The 25,588-nt window shown below is 34.2% G+C and overlaps 1 long non-coding RNA gene across 9 annotated transcripts in view; it reads left to right on the top strand.

Annotated features, from left to right (window-relative positions):
- LOC123566538 (uncharacterized) overlaps positions 1 to 25,588 on the top strand; it is a 69,440-nt gene that overhangs the window by 17,618 nt on the left and 26,234 nt on the right. For all 9 annotated transcript variants that reach the window (XR_008372027.1, XR_008372023.1, XR_008372022.1 and 6 more), the window contains one exon: positions 11,111 to 11,279. This is a non-coding gene — a long non-coding RNA (uncharacterized LOC123566538). The remainder of the gene's footprint in view (positions 1 to 11,110; positions 11,280 to 25,588) is intronic.

Raw genomic sequence — 25,588 nt, 5'->3', positions numbered from 1 at the left:
TTTACGTTCTTGAGCTATGATTATTTTAATCCAAAGGCAACCATTGAAATAAGAACCATAGTACTTAACTTAACTGTATGTTCAACATAACTGTATAATAATGCGGCCAGGAATTCTAGCTTGATGCAAAAGTATTTAATACGCCGAAAAGCGCTAACATTGCGTTACTTCAAATCGGTATCGAATTCATAAGCGCAGCGAAGCGCCGGAAACGTAAGTTATTAGGTCGTGTCTGGTTAACAATATATCTGTCATTTGACATGATTTACAACCGGGACTGTTCCATCAATTGCATTGCATTGTGCAGTTAGAGAGCGATCAGCTTACTTAATTTTGATAAACACAACCCTTAGGACTTAAAATAAGAAGTATTGTTAATGGTCCAAACTGCATAAAAGTGTACTGGCACAGAGCATGCGTACAGGTCTTGATGACTTTTTAATTGGATAATATTTGGCAGGTACATTAAAAACGTATAGAGGATGATGGGTTTCAGATTTATATCATTAGTTGTGTTAGTTTTATTGTTTAAATGTTGATATACTATGGTGTCTTTTATATCGGCGAGGTCAATTTGAGTAATATCATAATGAAATCGTTGGAAGAAAGCAACATAATAGCAGAGTCTTTTCAGTGTGCAACATCCGTCGGCTTAAAGCGAAATTCTGTTATAGTAAAATTGAATGTTCTCCATGATCCCAAATCTGAAAATGTAACAACACTGAGTCAATCCAAATATTATATGAAATTAAATGAAAATGTAAATCATTACAAGAGGTATTGTGGTTTCAGTAGGGTTCTGGGTCGCACATACTGTACAGATTATGCAGCAAAACTACAATTATCTCTGTGATAATACCAGTCTTTAACGTTTGGAGAATTGTCTGAAAAGCATGCTAGTGCCAATCATCTAATATCTTTTAAAAGCATGTTTTGTCGCTTTGAAGGAAAATAACATGTTGACTCTGTTTAAATGATAAAAGTTATTTTGTGCTTATTTACACAGCCTATTTAAAGCCCACAGTGGTGTTTATACCACTATTTTTGAAATTTTGAAAGGCGACACCCCACTGTATGTATTATATTTTCACAATTGTCTATTTACCTTGTCTATATATTTTGTGTAAGTATCTATATTTATATACATATTAATACATATACTTTTGTAGGATTTGGCTTTAAGAGGTGTATATGTGTGTAAAGTACAAAATACTTTATGGCTTTAAACGTATTTTTTGAATATTTATTGGGTACTGAACTAGAAAAGTTTCTGTTTATTTTCTAGCTAAGGGTTAAGTTATTATTAGACTATGTAATGTAATCATTGCCATCTGGTGACATGTAATAAATTTGGTCCGGCTTAAACTGAATTGGGCTCCGCTTTTTATACCAAACAGTAAAACAACGGACCGCGTTTTTTAATTGCCTGTCAAAATGAAGTGAATGATTCTTAAAGGTGGTTAATTAGATTTTGGTCAATATGGTCAAGTAATATATTTATTCCTAACTTTAGCAACTGATTGTTTACTCATACTTCTGTTCACTGAGTGTTAAATATATGTTAGATTTTCTCTGGAGTTTGCTTTTGTGACCGCTCAGTGACCGTCGTGTGTCGTGCGTCGTGCGTCCGTCAACATTTTCTAAAAAAAATCTTCTTCTTGAAAACCACTGGGCAGAATTACACCAAACGTCATAGGAATGATCCTTTGGTGGTCCCCTTTCAAAATTTTTCAAAGAATTGAATTCTATGCAGAACTGTGGTTGCCATGGCAACCGAAAGGGAAAACTTTAAAAATCTTCTTGTCCAAAACCGCAAGTCCTAGAGCCTTGAGTTATTTTAGCATAAGCATATATTTAATTAACATTATTTACCCAAAGAATGATAAAAAGATAAGAACTGTTGTATTATATTTGTCAAACATTTGCATTGATAACTATATATTTAGCCGAAATACCTCCGAAATGCAAGTTTGTAAAATTATTGCGACCTCCCTTTGCCTATGTGGCCGAGTGGTTAAGGTCGCTGACTCCAAATCACTTGCCCCTCACCGATGTGGGTTCGAGCCTCACTCGGGGCGTTGATTTCCTTGTGTGAGGAAGCCATCCAGCTGAATTACGGAAGGTCGATGGTTCTACCCAGGTGCCCGCTTGTGATGAAATAATGCACGGAGGGGCACCCGGGGTCATCCTCCACCATCAAAGCTGGAAAGTCGCCATATGACCGATAAATGTGTTGGTGCGACGTTAAACAAAATAAATAAATAAATATCTTGGTTGCGCAACAAGATAGATTGGAAATAAATGAATCAGAAACTGACTGTTTTAAAACTTTCCTATTAATTCCCAAGGTTGAAACATCCAATTATCTATCAAAGCAAAATTGAAACTAGAAATTATATTATAATCAAAAGAAATGGTCCACTTTTTAGATTCTTTTATATTAAAGGGGAGTAATTACAAAGTTTCATTAAAATAGTAAAATATACGTTTCAAATAGAGGCCTAACTTCATACAATGGGTGTTTTTGTTCCTTAAATATATCTCTAACAAAATATATGAAAAGTGGAAAATGTCATAAAATGATGCTTAAATGTGACTGACCACCTTTAAATTATTACACGAACTGTCACCTGAAACGAAATATACTATAAATAAAGTAAGATAAAAGAGAAAAAATACGAGTTCAACATTTTTCACTTTAAAAATAAAAAAAAACCCTGAAAATTAAAAAAAACCCAACTCGATAGCTGCAATGAACTTCTGTCATATGCCACAGTTTGTTGAAGAAATGATTTGTGTTACATGAAAATCTAAAGGTATTTGTTAATTTGTTTGGGCAAAATATGTTGAAAATGTCTATGTACCGTAAGAAATTATAATATATGTTTTCTGAATCTTTATGCCATGTCAAGTTCCCTCTTGTATCAGGTCTGCGATATGATCAGTCCTATGCAGGTCAAATACCATTTCAGATTGCTCTATACAATAATAACACAAACATGAATTTCTAAAATATTATACATTTTGATAAGAAATGTGCAGTTTATTTTTCATAAATAGGCCTTTTCATTTAGATTTCAAGTAATCGAATGTGTGCATTCTAGTTATTATGGCATACTTACCAGTTTATTATTGTATGAAGTAGGCTGGGCAAACATGTTGTGTTGTAATTTTGCGGTATTCCAGAACATACCTGGGAGTAATGTTTAACAATAATAGGTTATTAGTAAGATACCAGATTGATTGCAATATTTTTTTCAGTGTTGTATTGGACTATGATTTCAGCGTACAGATAATTTGTAAATACATAATTTTCGAAGAATTATGTCTCTAAATTATAAAACTAAATCGCAACAATCAAATGAAGCAAACTCGGGTAAAGTTGTTATGAGATCATGATGTCGCGGTATGTAAAATTCCGGAACAGACTACATTTGATTTGTATAATATTACTATTATTTTAACGTTATTTTGTTGGGTGGGATCTATGGTACAGTCAATCTCCCAGTCTGTTCTCACCGCCACATTTAAGACAATAACGAAAGATTGAAAAAAAAGAGAAATTATTGTGAAAATAAGCAAAAGAATCATTACTCTATCTTGAATTACTTTTGATTTTTCCCCCTTTCTGCTCTTGGTTTTTCCTTCTTTTTTCTTAACACAGTTACGACTCTGATTTAAGGGTTTAGAAAGACAATTTAATGTTTCTTGATACAATAAGATATGAAAGAAAGTGTACAACACAAGGGCTATTACTCTATCTTGAATAATTTTAGCATCATCTCCCTTGTTTGTACTTTCACCCCTTTCTTTATCATTCTAGATCGTGTTCTTAAATTCTCTGTAAAGCGTTTAATTATACACCTACTTGAATCATTATTAGATGGCAATGAGATGAAGTGTAGATCATATTTAGAACTATAACTCCATTTTTAAATATTTTTTAAAATTATATCCATTTTTACTTCATTTATCACATTTTTATATTCAAGACAGTCATTTTCTTTCCACATAAACGAATCTAAAGCAACTATTTGTGGTCGGTGATACTGCTTGCTTGTCTTGGTCACGTTTTTGATGGTTTGACGTATACAAACATTGGAACAAATTTACTAATGGATCTTTAAAATGAGTTAACAACTTAACACCATCTCCACTTCTTTGTTTTGTTCTTTATAGCTTTTGCTATAAGGATATGCCTGATAACTTAGGAGTGGTACTGGAAGTTCTACTTTTTCAGCACTTGCTTATCAGCAAGTGAACTCGCTTCTTTATCCAAAAATCTGTACTTTCTTTGCCTGGCTGTGGTGATCTTTCATGTCTGTGCCAGGTGCTTTGAGAGATTGTGCTAGTACAACTGGCATGTTTGTTTTAAAATTGTTTATCGAAAACGAGAGAAAATTCGTCCAGAACGTCTGTTTAAGAGATGCACATTTGCAAATGTTGATACCAAACATGATGTAATGTAAATTAGATTAGATTTGTGCATAGTTGGTGATAGATTTATATGTAATCAAATAGGTCACATCTGTGCATAGGTTAGAACACGTGTGGTATGATAGAGATAACCTTGGAATGATATATGCACACCAGCAACGAGGGGCATGATAATTTCCTTGCAAATCAGCATGCATTTGATTGATGCTGTGGATATATCTTCACCAAACAGTTTCATCATAAAGGAAATTGCAGGCATTTAAAAATGCACATTTAAATGTAGAATGATTTCGAATGTTTCGGACATTTTGTATTTTTTTCAAGAAGTACGCAAAATTAATTCAGTACCGAAGCAGCACATAACATAGACAGTTGTTTATAACATCAAATGATAGAAAATCAAAATCTATTTACATATTGTTTTGAACACTGGCCTCGATGTTAAATCATGTATGGATACGTCTAAACTTGTTTTGACGGAATGAAATAGTAAATCTTTACGAAAAACTTGTGTCCTCTTAGATATTGTTTTAATTTTCGGTGTTACTCGCATTTTTATCACCCCTTATTGATAAGATGAAAGAATCTGTCATTTCTTTCATCTGTTTGTTCCAACCTTGCACGTATTACCACATCTACAGGCAGGCTTTCATCAAACTTTCTTAGATATATTGTTTTGAACGGCGCCCAGATTTTTACGTTGCAATAAATGCTGCATAAGTTATGGTCCTTTTGAAGTTAAACATCATAAATGGAAAGTGGTTTCTCACCCATGAGACATTATTATTCCGGAATGAATTAAACTTATCACTTATTGTTTGTCTTACATCGGTTACGAGCGACTTCATTATTGGCGGGTGCACGATTTTGGCTAAATAATGGCAAACAGAACAATCTAGCACGCAAATTTAATTGCGAATGAGGGAATCCTACCTTTTGCTCTAGATATATTCCAAAACGAGGCTTTACCGAGTTCACTTTATCTTGTGTAGGTTATCACTCACCGAGTTTTGGGGTTATCTTCCTTGTTAACATATTTCCACCTGAACCCATCCATCACATATCTCATTTGTGTTACAAACTCCTTATATAATACCAATTTATATGGGCATCTTTTGAATTTGTCAAATTATAAAAAAAATGATTTCTCAGTTATGACATAAAAGAATTGACTAATGTAATTACATCCAAACTAAATGAATGTATACTTCCAGTCTGAGGTAAATAGTTTACAGTTATTCAACTTTATCTAGAGGTACATAAGTTTTCATCCTGGTATTCAGTTTTGAAACAATGCTCAGTATAAGAAATCACAGGAAAACACAACTGTTACGATAAAAAATGGCCACCTTCTTGTATAAGCTGATCAAGGTCAAACTAAGGTGTCAGTGTTTTGATGCTTGAATGCCTTCAATAAAAATGACAATACCCGGATGAAACTGAATAATAAGGAATAATAGTAAGGAACAGACCTGTCAACTGAACAAGTAGGATATACTGTATCTTCTAGTGTATGAAATACAAACTTGGTAAAGAGAGTGTGATGAATATCAGATTATTTTCATATTTATCATTTTGAATGTCAAGGCAGATACTTATTTTGTTTTCTATTTTAGATATTTACACATTCCTTTTATTTCCGGGAGCAAGAGCTTAATCGATGCTTTAGAAGGGTGCCAACGATTTTTGCACGTTGAAACGTTCTTGCGCGCACGTCTACATTAGTCTTGGCCTCATAAATTTAACCAAGTAGATAGCAGAATTTCATACTTTTTAATGTATATTCTGTAAAACTTCTTATCATAGAAACATGATAGAACACGATCCTTTGAAAGCATGGAATGCAACCTAGCAAAATACGAATGTAATTGCAAAACACACAAATGCGTGTTGTTTTGGGCTTTACAGGCAGTATGGATTCTGCTGTTAAGGCTACTGCTTTTCTTACTAAATAAATGATATTTCTCAGACGTTTGTAGGTTATGAAGCATATGCAGATGATGTCATGTGCATTACATTAATTGATTATTGCTTGATGAGGATTTGGCCGCCCTGAAGTTTAATGAAATTGTTACCATCAAAGTCATCTAAAAACCCCAAGTTTATAATAGTTTTTCCACAACGTCTAGCGCCGTTCAAATAACGTGCAAGAATTAAATTGCAGATATTCTTACACTTCCGTTTTCAGACAGGGACTAAGAAGCGATAAAACCTTTTGACTGATACCTCTGATCGTTTTCTGTTTCACCATATATCTCTTTTATTTTAGTTATACAAAATAACAAAAATGTTTATCATTAATTCGGAGATTGATACTTCTAAATCCAACCTAAACTGGACAGAGGGACTCTAGTTTCCACGTCGTGCCCTTAAAGTTTGAACTCTTGTTGCTCAAAACCAAGTCTAATGAGCACATTCTTAGAGGCATCTAGACGGGCATCATGTGTTTCCTAAACCTTACATATCGATAGTTTTATTCGTTTTTGTAAATATTTCAAACATAGAAAACACTATAGTATATATATCCAACACTTATCCCAACCCCGATGCAACCGGCAGAACTATCTAACCTTTTTTTTCTGTGCAAGAGTTGCATAATATTGAAGTTACATCCACAATAATGTCGATACTATCTAGATATGTTCTGTGCCATTGGTATACTGGTATACTCAGTGTTCTCCTACCATTATATGTTGTTTTATTCTTTTTTGTATTGAAGTAACACAAAGCACATTTATCTATTTTGCTAGCCATTATAAAAGTACATGTATATAGTATATTACTCTCACTATAATACCCGGTCAGTATTTTACATTTGTACTGCATGTGTCAATACAATATAACAACAGATGTATAGAAAACAAACAATAGGCTATGATCAATGCATCAGTTATCATGGGCACTCGGGTGAAAGAACTGAAGTACAGTTGTGTGACCAAAAGTTTTGTTCCACTTTTATTTTTTGCTTTTCAGTTATTTTTAAAAAATATTAATAAAACTGATAATATGCATTGTAAAAGTTTATTTATTGTTTTAAAACATTTTTAAAAGACATACCTTAAATGCATATGCTTATTTCACTGAAAATACACATTGCACATTTTACAGAAAATATGACCCTTAATCGCAAAATGCTAGAATTTCAACAAAACAAATATAAAATAAAATTATTTTTTTGTGACAGTTTGATAGGAATATAACTTATTTATGAGTATTTGAAGTTATTATATCAAATTATCTGTTATTGAAATCATTAGGCAAACTCCCTAGAATTTTGTCCGATGTCCTTAGTAAATCGTAATTAGTATATTATGCAACTATAAACTATAATTGGTTTTAATTATTTTTTACTAAAAAGGCAGACTTTGTTATTGGCCATCCTGATAAAGTACTTTTTATTTATAACGATTTCATAAAGTCAAACTAGCGATTTCAAAAACAATTTTAATGATGTTACAATAAAAACATGAACTCCGGTCATATTGCTTACAATTATGTAAACAACTAAAAAAATATTTTTAAGGACGTGAAAGTTAAAAAACAATTCAGCATCAGCTATTCAGCAATATAAATGCGCTTAAACATAATACCTCATAAATCACAATTGCTCTGTTAAAAGTTTAATCCATTTTATATATCAATATGAGACATGCTTAGGATATGTTATAACTCTCAGAATTTCACTAACTGAATGTTTTAATAATAATCTAGACATTCTTTAGACTGAAATTACTATTTCAAGAGAACTATATTATAATTTTAATGTCTTTTAAGCTAAATTAGATAATATTTTGTTTGAATTGATCAAAGACCACAAATACATTCACAAATGCAGCGTTTCCGTTACAAGACCAATTATTGCATCGTCTTTGAATTCATTATATCATGCTAATTGCCATTCACGTATACAACCGTGGGATGCCGACAAACCGCACACGTGACCTTCTTCACGCACGGGCATTAATAAAATAATAATGACTATTTAGCACGTAACTCGCTGCCAGTTGAGAAACTAGCGTGTCGTAATTACATGATTATTCTTATAGGAATATGTGCTTACTCCAGAGACGTAAACATATTTTTAGACAAAAACTGCAAAACCATCTGAATTATGACGATACCTTTCGAATTTTTTTTTATAACAAATTGCCAAGGAGAGGAGTATTTACCGGTATCAGGTTTAGAACAAGTCTTAATTCGTAATAAAGAAGGGAGCATTACTTCTAATGACGTGATTTTATGGTCAATATGGCAGAGGTCTCATGCAAATCTCAAATTTAACATTATCTACGCACGATGCATGGCACTGGTCTTTGTTCACATTTCTAATATGTTTGAACCATGGAATATTATACTGAGGGTATTTGTTATAGCTGACGTTAGTTCCCTATATTTTATATTTATTATTGTTTACACAAAGGCATCCATCACAATCACAGAATATTAAGAGCCACTAACCGCTGGAAAGACTGAATTTGTATCTCCTTCGCATTTCAATTCTAAAAAACGAAACTAAAATACGATTTTTATGGTCAATATGGCAGGTTTTCATGCGTACACTATGCCAGGGCCGGTACTGCGGTTCGACAAGTCAACAGGGTGACTGCCTTAAATGAAAACAATCTTTACTCCTTGCATACAGACGTAGTTTATGCCACCAAAAGTTGACATAACTATCTTACTGTAAAAAGAACTGTTAGTATGCACTCAGGCTTATTAACATCTCCCCATCCATTCCATTGAAAATTAAGACATCCATGTTGCTTGAACCGCAAGAGGGAGAGTGCCAGAAGTACGAAAACGTTACACAGTGATGACGCCCGAACGTTCCTTGGATGACGTCTAGTAATCTGAATGACATGGCAGCCATACAACAAAATATGTACAATTCTGAAAAACAAACATTGTTCACAAATGTAAGGAAATACAATACATGTATATGAAATGATATTAATGGAGTTCAGGCTATATGAACGACAGAATATGATCAAATTAATACATTTGTTAAATGAAGGCTGCGCTTAAACATTGCTGCTTCATGTGAATGCTAACATAATATCAACAAGGGCACAAATGAAGGAAAGCAGTTTATGTAAAATTCTGCGGATTTCTATACCATAATAGATTTGTTTTGCCATCTACTTGCATTTATAAAACTTTTCGGAATGATATGACTTAATAACAACCAGTCTGATGGTGTTATTTGACTCTTTCAAACTCAGTGATTTGACACTGGCTTGTATTTGGCAACTGATTCGAGTTGTGGGTGACATAACTACAGCAAGCATCCAGCTTTAATTACGGTTAAAGTGAATAAAGTAAAAGTAAGTGTAAGCACGTAAGTGTAAACGAATCAATGACCACCGTCGGTATTACCGATGAAAACATGAATATTAAGTTAGTTGTCCTTTGTTTCATATTTGAAGTGATTGATTTAAAGACTATATTGTCGTATTATTTCCTGAACTGTGTATGAATTAGACATATTTGACAATGATTTATATCTAATACAACACGGTTAATTGACATCTACGTTCAGTCTTTGTGGCAAATATCCCTATGTTCACCATCTGGTAGGCACTGTAGTTGAATATATAAAGTTACTACATGTATATTAAGTAAACGGCGTCAAAGTTGACCATTTGAAAACAAAATGATGAAAAATCATTTTTTCTGGAGAGAAATAAGAGTTATTTGAGCAAAAAAATGTGATCCTGTATAAAATATTTGGGATAAATATAGACAACTCCGCTAAGACTTTATCGTATGATTAGATGATAATAGTTTCTTCTTCACTTTCTGCAAACTTTGCACTTTTTATCTATATACATGGGAACCCATGCATAATTATTACAGATGGAGTTGTGAAGACGGGAAAATGTCCCTAGTGCAATTTATCAACAATCAGTATAGAAATTCTTTTTCTTTTTAATTTAAAATCTCAGGATTTCACCAAATGAATTCCTTTTATAAAGGCTTAATTAAAGCTACCAATGAAAGAGAAACGTCCCTGCTGTCTATATGTATGCATCAAACTATGCAACAAGTGCCTAGAAATATGAGAGAAGAAAACAATTTAGTTTAAACATATTTATTTCGTAATGTACATTTGACAAATATTCACACAATGGGAAAAGGATTGGAACGGTAGAGTAAACTAAAATAGTTCCTCTCCTTACAGATGAGTTACAATAATGGCAGGCATTGAATATACGATCTTAAATACATTACATTTCAATAAGCTGTTTTATTAAACTGTGAAATTAAAGAAAATGGTGGACAAAAAGATTTGAAATGTTGTGAACCTGAGTACGTAAAAATTGTCTAGTAATAATTTAAAATTTACTTAGCATAACACATACAAGAATTGAATTAATACATAGGATTAAGATTGGCTAACTTTGTTCACACAACAATTTCTGTTTTGTAGACAGGTTGTTTACCTAGAATAAGGAGGGTTTAGAATAATTATGTATATCGGAGTATATTTTAGGATCTACATATTATCATACAAGATACCACACCAGTACACCAGAACAAAAAAAATGAATAATACTGTCACTGTGATAATTGCTATTATACATTACAAAACTGCGAAGTAATAGACCATTAAATCTGTTGCATGTATTCAGGTCAAGACTGTAGGTTTGTTGCATTAATGTGCTTTTATCAGTTTTACAGGTCCCAAACTGCCTATCTTCATCAGTCTGATGAGTACATTGAAGAACGACAACTCTGTAGCAGAGAATGGAGAGTGCGAGGAGCTGCAAGTACGAGTCGACTACTAGAGCTTTCTGAGTATCAGACCAAAAATTAAGATGTTAGATGCAAACAGTAAAAAGGTTTTCCTTTTTAGCTCGACTATTCATAGAATAGTGAGCTATTGCACTCGCCCATGCGTCGGCGTCGGCGTCGGCGTCGGCGTCCGCGTCCCGATTTTGGTTAAGGTTTAGTATGTAAGCTGGTATCTCAGTAACCACTTGTGGGAATGGATTGAAACTTCACACACTTATTCACTGTGACAAACTGACTTACATTGCACAGGTTCCAGAACTCTATTTTGCTTTTTTACAAAATTATGCCCCTTTTTCGACTTAGAAATTTTTGGTTAAGGTTTTGTATGTAAGCTGGTATCTCAGTACTTACTAATGGGAATGGATTGAAACTTCACATACCTGTTCACTATCATGATCTGACATGCACTAAGCAAGTCCCATAACTCTACTCTCTTTTTTTTTCAAAATTATGCCCCTTTTTCGACTTAGCAGTTTTTGTTTAAATTTTTGTATGTAATCTGATATCTCAGTATACACTAATTGGAATGGATTGAAACTTCAAACACTTGTTCACTGTCATGATCTAACATGCACTGTGAAGGTTCCATAACTCTACTCGGCATTTTTACAAAATTATGCCCCTTTGACTTAGCAGTTTTTTGTTAAGTTTTTGTATGTAAGCTGGTATCTCAGTATCCACAAATTGGAAAGGATTGAAACTTCACACACTTGTTCACTGTCATGATATGACATGCAGTACAGAGGTTCAATACCTCTACTTTGCATTTTACAAAATTATGCCCCTTTTTCAACTTTTGTATTCATTCAATTGACAAGGCTGTTGAATAGTCGAGCGTTGCTGTCCTCCGACAGCTCTAGTTTGTTATATTCAGCTCTGAATCTGTATATACTATATACATTTAGGATGATCGAATTCTTCTGACCTATTCATCAAATGTTTCCAGTTCGTAATTTACTAAGAATGCAACCTGTCGATGCTACTCTTAATGCATTTTGATTGCACAATATGTTTTGAAATAAGACACAAACGCGTATTTTATAGCTCCTATATTGTAGAGTCATCGACATTTCCGTCAGAAAGGTTTCTAACATAAATTAAGGTTATACATTTGTATGTGGGTTATACATTTGTATGTGGTAAGAGTAGAACTTTTAAATCCATTTAACAAAACGGTTGTACTTGCACACAGTCGACACCAAAACCCAACTAACACTATAAAAAAGTGTTTGTATTTACTTGTATTTTGGTAGAACGCCATTTTCAGCAATGATCTGCCATACTAGTATCCATAATTATGTGCCTTACCTTGTATTCGGTAAGGACTTGAACTCTGTATTGTATTTATTAGAAGAGGCAGATGAATGACATAAGACTCACTTTATCAGTCATATTATTTTGGAGACATTTTGCCTCTTTCCTCTGTAGATCATTTGGCAGTTTCCCCCTTTTACACTGCTATCCCTTCCTTTTTGATACTGATATCTCGATATTTTCAGCAGCGTCAATACGGTTTTATATAAAATGTAGTAGATGCCCTCCTCTATAAATGCATAAATGTATAACGTGTTTTACACTCCCTTCCATTTTTAAGGTTTATGAGTAATATTTTTTTCTCTGCAATTAATCTATGTATAATGATCAAGTTTAAATAATATAGCATTATTAAAAAGAGATAGATTCTGGTGGATGAGTGGACGAAAAATGAAAATCCTTTTGAATATTCTTGGACCTTTATGTCTGTGCGCTCTCGACTTACATACTCTGAAAATGTTATATCATTCATTTTCTTTCTAAACTTTTCACCCCTTTTATGCCGATTTAATAAGGTGAAAATAATAACATTTATGGTTAGATTTTTATTGCTCAGTTCGTCAGATAACGGTTTTTGATCGTAAAATGACTTTATTTCAGTTTTATTCATTCAACGAAGTAAAAATGGTACAGACATATTATGGATCTATTTAGGGACGATAACAAACAAAGCAAACACCTGTATCACCCGTTTAATAAATGTTCTCTAAAGAAAATTAATATTACCCCGTTTCGTAAGACATTCATTCTCATAAAATGTTGATCATATTCTGTGTCATTGTCTATGTTTTGTCAGTATCCAGTTTTAGCGCTGTTTTCAACTTTATTGCGTAACATCACATAGGCAGTATTAATAAGAAAATATCTAAAAATGAACTTTATCCGATAATAAAAAATGCAGTTTTCTTTTGTGTTTTTCAAACGTTTCGGGCCATGAATTTTATGTAAAATTTTTTTTGTTTAATTCAGTGTTTGTTGTCAGATGTTCATACAATGTTCAGACCTTCGTAATTTGCATACTAATATCATTATGATACGAAACAGAATTATAAAAGGAAAAGCTGAATTTTTATATGGAGGATGCTGCACTTTCTAATGGTTTAAGATTAAAGATAAAAATCTTGCGTTTTTTGTGAAAGGCCTGTGTAGCAAGTTTTTATCAAATGTCGATCTAGTCTAGACGTAATTTTTAATTAATAAAATACACTCTTTACAAGAAATTAAAACAGAAGGAAACGAAAAGAAAACAAATATGTTAAACAAAAAGTTACCAAAGTAACCCGATTTGTATAGGTAAACCATATTACGTAAAGGAATGCTTTGAGACATATTGTCACATTTAAACCCTCTTAATGAACAGTATTTAAACTCATGAATTAGCCTTAGGAATGTTTCTAAAGCAGGGATATTTTGTATAATAATCCACAATTATATAATGTGTGTTTAAATGTAAAAGTTAAAAATTGGATAACGATGTTTAAGCATCAGGTAAAGGAAAGTGATTTTTAACATTTGTTACCGCGGTAATATTACCGCAACAGTACCATTTCCCTCCACAATACCGCTTTTACACCTGGCTGAAAGTGAGATGTATTAGTTTTAAAGGGCCATTAAAGAAGCCATGAACTTCATGCTATTCGCATAAAAGTAACAAATGGAACGATCTTGAGCGCGAGAATGAAAGTAAAATTTGCATTTTTATCCTACTAAGGTTACTGTTTGCAAAGATTGCACCCTCCATTGACATAAAGTTAAATAGGTCAATTGACATGTCGTCTTTTGTCGTACAGAGGGGAAGCCTTTTAACATATAAATCTCACAACGGGGGTTTCCGGGGCATAGCGGCTAAGTGATCATATCACACTGTATGCAAATTGATACAAAATGTCTTTGGCAGTATTACATAAAGGTTTTTCGGCTGAATAAATCATGACGGACTCCTTTTTTGTTATTCCTACACATTTGCATGTGACGCAGTAATAATAGTGCACAGGAGTCATCTCAATGGTTTTCTCCTTTAGAACCCTTACGCAATAGCGAGGTTAGAGTATATTGACAGAGGTTAAAGTTTCCCCTGGTATGTCAGCAGAGCACATGGTAGGGCGAACCTGGGATCAACCCCGCAGGTGATGGTAGTTGAATGCATTGAGAATGTATTGTATTGCAGAGCTTGATTAAAATGCAGTTAGATTTGTTGGAATATTATGCAATATTGTGTTTCATTCTTTTCTTCGCTTGCCAATGCAAGATGTCACTTATTGGGGATTTGAATTCACAGTTTTCTAAAACTTGGCGTTATTTTTCAAAGTAGTGTTTTGAAACCGGTTTAAAATTAGACTCTTTTCAATTTAAAAGGCGATATATTACGCATGATATAGCTGATATTAACTAGATGGTTAATTAATCATAATGTTTACATCCAGAGTGCCAGGCGGGTGTTTGTGTAGCTCCTTCAGATAAAGTAAAACAGATCCGTTCATGAATTTGAAATTGCATTTCAGATGATATTGAATTATCTCTAATGTTTAGATAGGCCTATTTGAAAAAAAGAGTACTTAAACGCAAAGCATTTTACAGTGAGTGTTTTGAATGTTTAATGTTATTAGTCTTACCAACAGAAATAACTATAAAATCTTTAAAATTCAGCACTTTTTATAGTAAATAGACTTTAATTTTTAATAGGTCATGTCTTTGAGATCATGGACAGACGTAGCTACATACCTAAACTTTTGTCCAGCTCAGGTTATGATCTAATGTACATGTACAGTTTTGTAGTATGAAAAGGGTCAGACTTAAATTTCGTATTCTTACGGCCTTAACTGTTTCCAAAGAAACAAGCAAAACGATTCAAGGTCTAGAATTGTTTTACGAAACGTTCTACTTACACGGTGGCCTATCAAATTGAATCATTTTGTTTACAATTTGATTTTTTCATGTATAAATATGGAAAGTACAAATATGGAAAGTATAATGCATTTATTTAAAATGGAAGATATATTTTTTTTTCATTAGAAAACTGTTATTAGAGATGCTTTTCATTTACATGTACATGTTATCAGATTTGGTATATAATTTAACTCAAAGAAACAAGAGCAATCAAAACTTAAAACAGAACGTTAAGAAACTCTTATACAATGTATATACAACGCGTTTTGAAATAAATAACGTTAAGTGAAATGACGTCATGGTAATGATGTTATATTTTGGCACAAAATTCAATTTTTGTCGTACCAATTTCTACAAATTTAACTTATTAAAACATCCAGATGCAAAAATAGTAGATGGTTTACATGTAAATGAGAACATAGCACATGATCTTACTGTTCATCTGTTGTAGATTAAAGTCGAAAATTCTGCCAATCACATCTATACAGTATTCCGTTTGGACCACCGCGTTTATTTTTCTCTCTCTCAAACAACGATGCTCAAAACAACGATGATGAAAGTCGAAATCACGATAATGAAAGTCAACACCACAATGGCGAAGACGCGAAAACTGTTTTCAGTCATCATGATTTTGTGTTTTCATCCTTGTATTTCCACTTTCATTTGTTCGACTTTCACCATAGTTGTTACGACTTTCGACTTCTTTGTTTTCTCCGTTATACTTCGACTTTCAAAATTTCACCATTGTAGTTTCGACTTCCATCTTCATCGTTTGACTTCCACCATAAGGACCACAATAGAAATAGTTTTTGTGTGTTATTCTTAATATATTGATATGTAGATTGACATTGCTATATTAACTCGCACATATTGTTTATTGTGTTTTAATATAAATTGCAATGTAACGGACAATTAATAAATCTATCTTTCTACAGTCGTGATTTCGATTTTCATCATCGTTCTTTCGAATTTACACTTTCATTATCGTAGATTCACCTTCTTGTTGCGCATGTGCAATGCAATCTCAGCAAAATAATTATTATTGCGTGCGACATCAATCTGTCCAAGGCGGGATGATTATCGGTATGCTGTACTATTGCAAACGCAACTAAAACTGATTTCATCGCCATACATGGCCGCCTATACCAACGAGAAAGCGACAGAGAGAGTTAAATAACAATCACTATCTTCGTTCCCAGAAAGTGACATTTCCATATATCTATAGGCAAAATCCTATCAAGTAAGTTTAACGAATAGCCTAACTAAATGGTGTTCAACCTATGAGTGTAGATGGCTGAATACACCCAAGCAATACTGGTTTCCTTATCACTTCGCACGTCTATTTGATTAAAACAATTTTGAATGACCTGCACAGCGAGAAGACGAAAGTCGAAAGTCGGTACCAATATGCTGAAAGTCGTATTACAAAGGCCAAAGTCAAAATTATGACTATGTATATTGAAACCATGGTGACGAAAACATGACGGTATGATGGTAAAAATGCGAAATTATATTGCGGTTTCATCGTGATTTCTTGATTTCGACTTTCATCATCGTACTTGCAAGTTTTCATCATTGCGATATCGAGTTTCTCCGTCCTTTCGACTTTCATCAGTGTAGTTTCGTAGATTAGGCTTTAGAGATATGGTGTTCAGAAACAGAAATCTCCATAGTCCAAACAGAGCAATATACACTTAGGCAACATTTACATTATTCTCTAACATAGTCATACATTGATACTCCAGAAAATGAGTAAGGGTGGTGAGGGGACGGGGGAGGGTGGCTATACTGTATTTATCTTGCTGTCTGTTGATCAGTCAGTCGGTCCGAGACTTTATACAAATGATCACCATGATATGTAGATATTTTTCTCGGATGGAGAAAGGTATGGGTTCCTGAAGCCCTCATACCCCTCAAGTTTCTTGCGTTTCACCATGCTGTAGTAGTCTGTAGCCCCGGCTGATAGACCATCAGACTATTTTTAAACTTCCGCCACGAGCGGCAGGGGGTTTTAGGAATGGTATCCGTCCTTCCGTGCTTCCGTTTGTCCGTACCATTTTGTGTCCGCCCTGTATCTCCTTAACCCCTAGGATTTTCATAAACCTTGGGTCAAATGATCACCTCATCAAGACGATATGCAGAACTCATGAGTCAGCCATGTCAGCTCAATGTCAAGGTCACATCTCAAGGTCAAAGACTTTAGCCTTCCATTTCGTGTCCGCTCTGTATCTCTTAAACTCCTTGAGGGATTTTCATGAAACTTGGGTCAAGTAATCACCTCATCAAGACGATGTGCAGAACTCATGAGTCAGCCGTGTCGGCTCAAGGTCAAGGTCACAACTCAAGGTAAAATATTTGAGCCTTCCATTTAGTGTCCGCACAGTATCTCCTAAACCCCTTGAAGGATTTTCATCAAATTTGGCTCAAATGATCACCTCATCAAGACGATGTGCACAACTTATGAGTCAGCCGCGTTGGCTCAAGGTCAAGGTCACAACTCAAGGTCAAAAGTTTGAGCTCTGTATCTCCTAAACCTCTTGAAGAATTTTCATGAAATTTTGGTCAAATTATCACCTCATCAAGACGATGTGCAGAACTCATGAGTCAGCCATGTTGGCTCAAGGTCAAGGTCACATCTCAAGGTCAAAGTTTGAGACTTCCATTTTGTGTCCGCTCTTTATCTCCTAAACCCTTTGAAGTATTTTCAAATTCATTGATGTCGTCATACATGAACTATAAAATATACTTAACAACGTCAATGCTTCCACCCAAAATCATCAACCCTTTCTCTATCCATAACAGCGGCGGGGGATATAGCTGTCTTTCAGACTGCCATGTCCACTTTGTAACATCTACCATCAACTTAAATAGTTTATGAAACCCCTGTTTTTATACGAATGCATACTTCATTCACATAAGTTTAATAAATATTCTTACTCCCACTTGGTTTGCGTTGGAAGCATAGAACGCAACAAAGCAAAAGTCTCCTCCGAAAACATAGTAAGTAATGTCGTTGGTATCACACGTGCAAGAGCATATTCAAAACTTTGAAAGTTGTATGAAGGTAAGAGATAACTTTTTTCAGGGAATATTCATGAAAAACTGTTAAATATTTAAATAAAATAGAAATCGTCTCAAGTATACCATTCGTCTCAAATATATCATTCTTGTCTTCTTCCGATTCAAATCAAGTTTTTATAGAACAGCTTTGCCGATAGCTCCATCGGCTGCTGGTAATGATAGGTAATGTTGCACATACGACGTTGATACGGTTTCATCTAAAATAACTTGCACGTCTAGCAACACGTTTTGCACGGTGTGGTTTACAATTTGTAATAGTTGTAGGCTCTTAAAACACCGTCCATGTCATAACTGGACCACATCTGCATCCGTTATATCTCTCGATCTCTGTAGAGGTTTCGGCTATATCTATTTTACTATCCAAATTCAGTCTGAGCTCACGAAACGTATATGGTCACAGCGTATTTTTAAACATTTGCATAGATATGATCTACGTACTGAGCCTGAATTGTGCATTCATAGTTCACAGAAACCAACAGTCTGAAAATTACTTATGTATAACCAATGTACATCTAAGACCGCCATTTCCGAATAAAAAACATACGTGGTTGAGTCTGATCGTAATAGCTTGGTTTAACGCCGTTTTTCAACAGTATTTCAGTTATGTAACGGCGGGGAGTTAACCTAACCAGTGTTCCTGCATTCTGTATCAGTCCGCAAGTAACTGCTAACTTCCCCACATGAATAAGAGGTGGAGGACGAATGATTTCAGACACAATGCCTTTTATCAAATCGTCATGGAGAACACACAGCCCGCCCGAGGATCGAACTAACGACCCCGCGTAGAAAAGCAGTTATTTACGTTATCTCCCGTCTTTGCGCACGTTTTATAAAAAAGAAAATTTCGGATGAAATTTTAGTCAAATTCTGTAAATTAAGGCAAAATTTATTGACTTGAGAACTAGATAATGTTTTATTATACGCATGATTTCAATGTTAGTGAAAATAGGGCGGACTTTCCTCCACTTTAATAGCACCTCTTCAAATACTATATTATCTTCACCGCAGACGGGGTCTTTGTTAGGATAAGGTAGGAAGCCTTTAAGACACATAATGATGCAAATATAAAATTAAAGGTTATGGGGCATATATGGTATTCAAAAGACACTATTATAACGCTCAATGTCAATAATATTAGGGTTACAACAGTGTATAATACTCCGGTCCGTATAAAAGGTATCATTTCATCTGAGTAGAGACTTGAATTGCTAGTGTTGTTATTACATAGGGTTGCATGGCACAATGCATTTCTTCTATCCCTTTTGTATAGCTGCTATCGAATTTTTAATCAGACGCACGATTACATAAAATCATTTCATTGAAATCTTATTTAATTTTAGAGGAATGCGCTAAATGGGATCGCATTTCAAAATGCAAACAGACGAATGGCATAGGTTATTCGGGTTCGAATTTTTTGAAAAGGCGAAGATAAACACATTTCTTATCTTTTTTAAAAGAAATATTTAAGATAATAATAATTTATTATACGGGATCAATTTCAACATTAAATTGAGTGATGGTTTGTTAAAAATGTCTATAAGCTATATAATGCTATATTTTCAACGATTCAATGGTATTCCATCTGGTTGCATCCTCGGCCTACTTGAGATGAAACAAGTAATTTTGGTTTGATATTCCAAGGGCATGAGAGGGTTAGACCAGAATTTTAATTTTCCTCATCTATGGACAGATTTAAACTGAGCAAAGGAAACAGTCTGTTTAATCGTTCTTTGTTCTATTTTATTATCAATGACTAAACGATTTGAAATAAATGGTTATAAATTAGAATACTTTTTTCTTAGGATTATTGTTTATTTTGCACTGTTTATAATAAAAATGTTTATATGTAGTTCCTGCTAAAATTCTAATGACCACACCTGTAACTTTCGAAAAGAGATTGAGCTGTATAATGTTACTGGAATGCTAACCTTTACATTCTTAAGGCAGTTATTTGTCAATTTGTGAGGAAGTCTGCATGTTTTTTTTTAGAAACTTACACGCATAAACATTTCCTGTTTTATTCTTTTCGAGGTATTTCTTTGCAGATATAGATTAAATGATATAGATTACATTTTAAAGGCATTGACAATTGAGCAAAATTAGCAAAAATGGCGTTAGCCTGAATTAGTAAAAGAACTTCATTTTCCTTTATCAGGATATTTTTTCGTAAATGGTAATATAAATTTCTTTCAAACGATGACAAATTTTCCATTGTGGTGCTGTGAATGAATCTGATCAAAAATAATTCTAGTTGCTTAACTTTAGTAAAACATGAAATAACCCGCCTAAAGAGGAAATAAAATATTCAATTTGAAAAGTACGCAGACGACAAAAATAAACAGCTCTTGTCTTTTCTAATGTGTGTTGAAACATCTTCGTGCATCTATTGATTCTCAAACGAAAATTAATTTTCTTAACGCCTTCAGCGTTAAACGAGAAACATGTTCTTCTTTTAGAGAGCTTCAACGTTTTGCATTGCATGAATTAATGATATATTCATTCAAAAACCGGCAAACTTTGGAATCCCATGATAATGCTTTAGATGGCTATAAATAACATTATTACATACCATATATAAGGAGTGAACATTTTCCCATACATATTTCAGCTTTGTTTTTATAAGACAAATTTCAATTTTCCCAAAAGACCCACAGGCGAGACGTGGGAAAATTATTATTTATGTCCCTGAAATGTCCTATATATTTGAAAATTATTCATAAATGAGTATTTGTAATAAAGTTGGCACAATGAAGTTTGCGAAAAGTGTCTTTTGTTAATACACCTATGGCGAAACCGATTCTAGTTTTTAATCAATTTACTTTAGCATTATTGCATATGGCCAACACTTGCAATACATCTTGTCTGCTAGTCTTGTTCAACAATGCGTTTTTACTGTTAATACTTGTCAGAAACCTAAAAATACCAGTTAACAATTTGTAATGCCCGCTGGCACTAGATTTTGATATTAAAACACTATTTTTAACACTTCAATATATATATTATCGTATGTCACGTAACATCCCTTTAATCACAAAATTTCACGTCACGGGAGTGAAACATTTACAGTCGTGTTATTATTTTGGTATAAACGATTTTAGTGATATCTTGACGTTGATGGCTGACGCTTTCCTTTTAATCACATAATTTCACGTCGCTGGAGTGAAATATCTACAATCATGTCATTATTTTGGTATTAACGACTGTGATGACATTTTGACGTTGACGGCGTTTCAGCTATAGTAGACGCTGGTCGAATTGACTTTGGGTATGATAACGGTAAAGAAAAAAAGTCCGATGTTTCACCAAAAAAAAAAGACAAAAACGATAACATATGATAAAAAAGAATAACACATTTGTGAAAAGCCTCGCACCGACTCATTTGATAAATTCAGTATGAAAAGACAAACATGTAATATCGTTTACTCAAAACCCAGTCATTATGTATCGGGTGCGTTATGTTTTAATAAAACTGAAATTATGTCTGTAATTGTTTTTTGTGTCTTTTTTAGTTGTTTATAAGTTTGTACATTGTAATATTATGTATGAAAACGATGATTAAACTCACGCCCAATTTGTGAAAGAACGGAACGTTTTCTTCTTTATGTTCAATGATCACGACCCCTTCATAAGACCAACCGGTGTTCGCTGAAAGCACCACTTGTTTCTGTCCTAATAGTGCAATTTCTTGACTACGCTGTCTGAGGTAAATAATAGGAATTAATTTATGTGTATTGTAAAATAGCGTCATAATTGTGTTAAACACACAAACAATCAGCTAGAATTATAATGAAAGAACTTCTTATACTTCCCTACAGTCATGTAGGAGGCGTGGCTCTCATATACTCTTCGTGTTTTTGTATCTAGTTATGACAAAGATTTTAAATAATTTGAATACATGGATTACAATTTGACAATCAATGGATTTCAGCACGAGTGACAGTGATATATGGATCACCACCAACAAAACGCTTTAAAGACCAGTGTGTTTCTAAAGAAGATTGGTCTGCTTTCCTGGGCAGATATGCTACAGTTGTTAAAGGTATCATCATTGTAGGAGACATGAATTTCCATTTCGATATTCCATCAGATCGATCGGGGCAATGCCAGATTTACCAGTGTTATGCAGCCTTGTGGTATGCATCAACATATGAATGGACCTACCCATTTCCGTGGTCATACACTAGAGGTTGTTATATCTATAACCAGGGACTAAAGCGGAATTCATTCTAGTGACTTTTTCATCAGTAAAATTGAAAACATTAGAAATGACATCATGTTGCATAGCCAGACTGTGATTCAACAGACTTAAATTGTACAGAGCATCGGGAGGTAGTCAACTGTCTTGTTGATTTAATTCCTGAACGACAGAAGAGGTAAAACAAATCATACATAAAATCCAATCTAATCCTGCGAACTCGATCCTATACCAACATGGCTTTTTAAAGAAATGTTTTGATACAAACATTATAAATACATCAGTGGAATTAGGTTATGTACCAAAGGAGATTAAAAGTGTGATAAAACCTCATCGCCTCGACATCATTTCGGAGCCACAGACAAAGCACCTGCATGGATGTCGATATATCTAAGTGACCGCTATCAAACTGTGTGCATTGATGGTAAGTTGTCAGCGCTTATGTTGACGAAGTACCGTGTGCCCCAGGGATCAGTACTGGGTCCAAAGAACTAAATCATATACATTAAACCCATCGGTGACATATGCAGACATCATGGACTACTTCTTCATGTCTATGCCGATGACACTCAGTTGTATCTGTCCTTTAGGCCAAAAGAGGCAGTGGCTAGAAGTGAGACATTGCGCCACATTGTGGGTTGTCTAGTTAAAATGGCTCGTGGATGCATAGCAACATGCTTAAGCTTAATGCTGATGAAACAGAGATAATATCATTCACATCAAAGCATAACTGCATGTACATTGCGTACGTCTCTGTGAAGGTCGGTGGCTCTGTTATGCAATCAACAAAACGCGTTATCGTGGTGCACTATTAGGCAACAATATGGATATGGTAGAAAATCAACTCTATGTGCCTGGCTGGATATGCACAACTATGCAAAATAGGTCACATCAGACGGTATCTTACCAGCGAGGGCACAACAGTTGCCTGGTTACTTCACGGTTAGACTACTGTAATGCCTTAAGTGGTATTCCAAACAGCACACTCGACAAATTGCAACATGTCTAGAACACGGCAGCTCACCACTAAGACGTCCCGTCATGGTACTGAAAGAGCTCCACTGGTTAACAGTGAAATACAGGCTACAGTTCAAGGTTCTGACTCGTACTACCTTTTTTAAAAGGCTTTACACGATAAGTCCCTGCCTGTATACAGGGCTTGATAAAAGCGTATAGACCGGTTAGAAACCTAAAATCACAAGAAACGCTATCACTGGTTGTGCTAAAGATTAAAACCGTGCTGTATGGCAATCGGAGCTTTTCGTTTACTGCTCCCAAGCTTTGGAACTCCTTACCCATCAAGATTAGGGGAGCTGAAACGCTGGCTGCTTTCAGAAGCCTGTTTAAATCCCACTTCTTTGTACATCATGTCACAAACTGACCGATTCATTTTTTTGCAAAGCATAGGACAGTATTTTATCCTAAAATCACTTATTGTATTTAATATACATATTATGTTTGTCTTGTTTGCTTACGTCTATGTATATACTTTTATATTCGTGCATAGGTCTGTGCTTTGTTAATGTAAAAAGACAATTTTTATGTTTTGTGCTGAATTTGTAATTGTATTTCTGCAATGTATTTTGTAAAGCACTTTTGAACGTGTACATGTACATTCACGAAGTGAGTGTTATGATGATGTTGATGATGATAATAATAATAATTATATTATCATTACCTTTGAAATTGCAAAGAACAAAGAAAAATATTAGATAAAAAGATTTACAGACAGATTATAGACTATAACAATATAAATCATGTTTTCAGTTGTTTATAATTTTGTTCCGTTGTACTGAACACGATGAAGTTATATGTACAATGCACATTATATTCCATACATCTGAAAGATCTCTGTAAGTCGGTCTTTTATAGTAAACGGAATGTTTAAAGTGCTTGTCGCATATTTGCGCATGTTGCTTTTTTTCAAATTGCGTGATATTAATTTTTCACTAATTTCTGACTGTTCGTCTTGCAATTTTGTCTACTTTCGGCGGGTATCACAAATTTGTTTGTAAGATTTCTATCCATTATTCCTTTCTCTGCTGTACCCTTAAAGGTCCATTACTAAGGGAAAGTGAGTTGGCAATTTTTTTCATAGCCAGTGCATAGACTTCTGCAAGACACTAAATAATGAAGATTGACAGGTCAAAATTTACAGAAGGTCTTTGGAACTCAAAGAAATGTATGTGTATTATGTTGAAAATTCAATGAATCGACAGAATGACCCCCCCCAGGTCTTTTTAACTTTCTTCATACTTCATAGAAAAATAATTGTACATATACTGCGATTTATTTCGAATTTCTACATACCAACTTTCATTTTCCAATAAAATGAAATAGTTTCTGTGCTTTTTAAAAGAAATTAAAATGTTCACTTTCCTTAGTATTGGACCTTTAATTCCTTTGTCATTCTAAAAGTCCGCAAGGAAAGCACAGATCTGCGTATCGCGGGGTCGTGAGTGGGATCCCGAGCGAGGCGTATGTTCTTGCTGATGATTTATCAATGACATTGTGTCTAAATCATTCGTTCTCCACCTCTGACTCTTGTGAAGAAATAGCCAGTTACTTGCGGAGAACAGGTTAGTACTGGTTAAGTAACCTTTCTGCCACTGCATAATTGAAATACTTTTGAAAAATGGCGCTTAGCCCAAAACAAACAATTGTCATTCTAAAATATCGAAAAGAATAGAAAAGAATTTCCGCGGAAAGTACCGAAAGGAGGAAACTGAAAAGCGCTCTGCCACGGAAGTCGTAATGATTCCACATGATAAGATTTCTCCCCCGAACAGCGTTATATTTCATTATTAAAAATCCCAAAGTACAAAGGATAACTAGGGAATGTTTCAGACCGAGAAATAATTGTAAGATGCGTTTCAGGGT

This window comes from Mercenaria mercenaria, chromosome 8, assembly GCF_021730395.1.
Source record: "Mercenaria mercenaria strain notata chromosome 8, MADL_Memer_1, whole genome shotgun sequence".
NCBI lineage: Eukaryota > Metazoa > Mollusca > Bivalvia > Venerida > Veneridae > Mercenaria > Mercenaria mercenaria.
Note: the sequence above shows the minus strand (reverse complement) of the source record. Positions and strands in the feature narration are given on the sequence as shown.